The sequence below is a fragment of the Octodon degus genome, unplaced genomic scaffold (genome assembly GCF_000260255.1).
Source record: "Octodon degus isolate 3935 unplaced genomic scaffold, OctDeg1.0 scaffold00296, whole genome shotgun sequence".
NCBI classification, from domain to species: domain Eukaryota; kingdom Metazoa; phylum Chordata; class Mammalia; order Rodentia; family Octodontidae; genus Octodon; species Octodon degus.
Window position 1 is genome coordinate 1,089,772 of NW_004524872.1, and position 3,229 is coordinate 1,093,000.

The 3,229-nt window shown below is 49.8% G+C and overlaps 1 protein-coding gene across 1 annotated transcript in view; it reads right to left on the minus strand.

Moving 5' to 3' along the window:
• Nucleotides 1–433: 433 nt before the first annotated feature.
• Stx16 (syntaxin 16) overlaps nt 434–3,229 on the minus strand; it is a 33,887-nt gene continuing 31,091 nt past the window's right edge. Inside the window, exon 10 of the transcript XR_002819356.1 lies at nt 434–698. The gene's annotated coding sequence lies outside the window, so the exon portion shown is untranslated. The remainder of the gene's footprint in view (nt 699–3,229) is intronic.

Consider the following 3,229-nt stretch of genomic DNA (forward strand, 5'->3'; position numbering starts at 1 on the left):
CCGGGGCGCGAGGGGGCGCCGGCTGCGGGGCGGGCGCGAGGTGGCAGAGGCGGAGGCGCAGAGGGGTTCCGGGCAGGGCAGGGCCGCCCGCGGGCCCAGGGAGGCCCGAGTTTCGCGGACCAGGCCCCTTGGCCGACCCAGCAGGCCCCAGGGGACCTCCCCAGGCACACTGGCCCATCGCTAGGGACGGACTGGCTTGTGATCCTTGGAGCCAGGCCAGCTCCCGAGTCTGGCGACCCTGATCAGATCGCCCCTTGGCCAGCTGCAGTTACACCTGGGAGAAAGGTGACAGGTCGGGGACTTCTCTCCAGGCCACCACTTCCAGCCAGGCCGCCACTTCCAGGATGGTAGGTTAGAAACGGTGCCCTGCGCAGTGGGCATCCCTCCTCAGCCCACCCTGCCTGAGCAAGCTGTATCTCCAGCCTCCCACCACCCTCAGGGAGAGAAGCGCAGCGCATCACCTGTGTGTCACCTGTTGGACAGAGAATGTGTGGCACATGCTGGGTGGTGGAGGAGCCCTGGGTGAAGATCCTGGTGGCTCTGAGCCTCGGGGAAGGATGACCCTGGAGTCATTTAAACAAAACAGCCTGTTACCCTGCGATGCCATGTCCTCGATCCTGCAAGACTTGGTCCCTTCCAATGGCCTCCAGCTAGCTCCAGGCAGCGGTCTTCTTAGTTTGAATTTCTTCATGATCAACCTTAAAAAACAGCAAAGCAATTCCTTAAGGTGGCATCCCGCCAGCCTACCTCCCGTTCCCCAGCCTACCACTGCCTACAATTTCCCTGCCCACCTGCTCCAGGTCCCCAGCTCATCTCGGAGCCACCGTCCCATACCAGGCAGACCCTCGACAGCAATGCAGGCTGGAGTGGGAGTGCCCCACAAGCCGTCCTCAGGCCTACTTTTGCCCTCCAGTGCCCCGCACGGAGCAAGCATCACAAAATAACTGTTCAACAAGTGAAAGGAATTCCTTTGAAACCCTGGCTTTCCCGACATAAAAGTCAACGCTAATTGGATCTTATTTTCTTCAAAAGACTTTACAGCAGCTGAATGTTTTCACACATTTGTAAAGGGTACTAAGAGCGGCAAGAAGATCTATCACTCTTTTTTCTGTTTGCAAATACACCGTGGAAGACAGGCGCATGGCACTCCAGAGGGGGCTGAGGCAGCTGAGGGTGATAGGCTTGGACTGTGCCCTGATGAGTGACGCAGGACTTCTACAGGCTGGGACAGGGCAGGGAGAAGTACCTGGAGGCAATAGGGGATGTCCAGGGACTCAGAGACTAGAGTGCCGCACCGGGGCCTTGAAGAGCAGCAGTGGAGGTAGACACGGGTGGGAGAATCTGGTTCACGCCACAGATTTTTGCAAGCTGAGGAGGGATCTGAAAAGCGTTTCAGAGAGTCAACTCTGGGAAGTCTGAAGAGGCGGCGAGCTGGAGACTTTCGTTTTACAATTCTCCCTTATCTGAGAATGGACCGGATAACCTCGATGACCTCAAGTAAGGATGAACAAGATGATTCAATTTACCCAACATTTATTGAGCACTTATTACACACAAAAGCAAGAAAGAAATGTTAGGTGACCGTTAGAAGCAAATAGGCCCCGTTCTGGTTTCAAGCCACTCCTGTATTGAAGAACTCCAACCCAAACAGAACGGTAAAGCATTATTCCATTTCAAATGCCTGCCAATTTCCTCAAGATACAGCCTGGGACAGATACAAAGAGATTCCAGGAAAGTACTTTCCCCCTTTTCAAGGCAGACTTTACAGATTTCAACATAAATAAGGCAGGCAGCACTTTGTTTAGAGAAATTTTTATGAAGGCATTAATCCTTGACTTAGTATATATTTCAATGTCAATGAAAAATTCGCCTCTATTTAATTTTTTTTTAAAAAAATGAAAGCTTAAAATAAATTACCAGATCTTTGATGCAACCCAAGAAGCAATTTATGGTTTTGATGGCTTGAGAACCATTCCAAACTCAACTGGGTATTCTATTAACTTGGAATTTAAGGAAAATGTTAAAAACTTCTGGAAGAAACGGCAACAATGTTCCCAGGACTTATTAGAAAGCTTTTTGATTCTGTTCACATTCTAGGACCCATTTCTGAAATTGTACCATGTAAGATGGCTGAAGTTGCCTGAAATGTGCATTTATATGTTAATTTCATGCCAGAGTCACTCCAAAATCTCCTAATGCCTGCTCAGTCTCAGCTGGTCTCCAAGAGGTCTGAATAAGAAAAATGCTTTATGGCTTCCAGTATATTCATTCATTTTGTATACATGTATTGATCATTAGTTCTGAAAAGGCTTTAGGGATTTCCATGGTGCATGTGCGTGCGTGCGTGCGTGTATGCGTGTGTGGGTGTGTGTGCGTGGGTGGTGATCAAACAGCAACAAATTTGAGAAACTTTCAAGTCCTCAGAGAAGGATGAGTTAGGGAAGATTCCAGACTGGCATGAGCCAGGGGGGGTACTGGTCAATGTATACAAATGTATACTGATGATCACTAAATGTCTACAAAATGAATAAATACACTGGAATCATTCCCGTGAAGGTCTGAAGTGCTAAAGGATATGCCCACTAGGCCGCTGGCTGCAGCACGGGGAGCAGGGAGGTGCAGCACAGCCTTTGGGACTGATGGAAGGTAGGGCTTGTCCTGGTTGGCCACCATCTGCCCCTGCAGCCGGGCAGCGAGGAAGTAGAGGCTGGCCTCACTGATGCCATCCCTCCAGGATACCACCTAGAGCCCGAGGCCAGGAAGGGACCCCTAAGAACTGCCTGAGGCCCTTGCCTGGCTTCCTGAGCACCGCCCCAGCTTGTGGGCGTTCTGCCCTTCCTCGCCATGTCCAGAATTCTTTGGCATCAAGAAGATTCTCCATGACATTGTGTAACTGGTGCCAGACGCGCCACCTAGTTGCACTCCCTGTTTCCTGAGCTAAGGAAAAGGAACTAACTGCCATGAAAGGGATGTCTCCAGCAAGTTTTTCAAAAAATTCCTAACTTCCAAAAAAGCTGAAAAAGTAGTGATCAAATTTTATGCCCTCCTTATCAGACCAAAAGCTACAACTCTTGTTGCATAGGTCCTGCTTTACCTTGGTCTTGGCCATCCAGCAGAAAAGTATAAAAACGAAATATAAGAAGTAAAGCCATGCTGTTATGTTGAGCTTTTGGGGACTCAGTTCAATAATTTCTGACATTGCCAGTTAAACAGAAGACCCAATGCTATT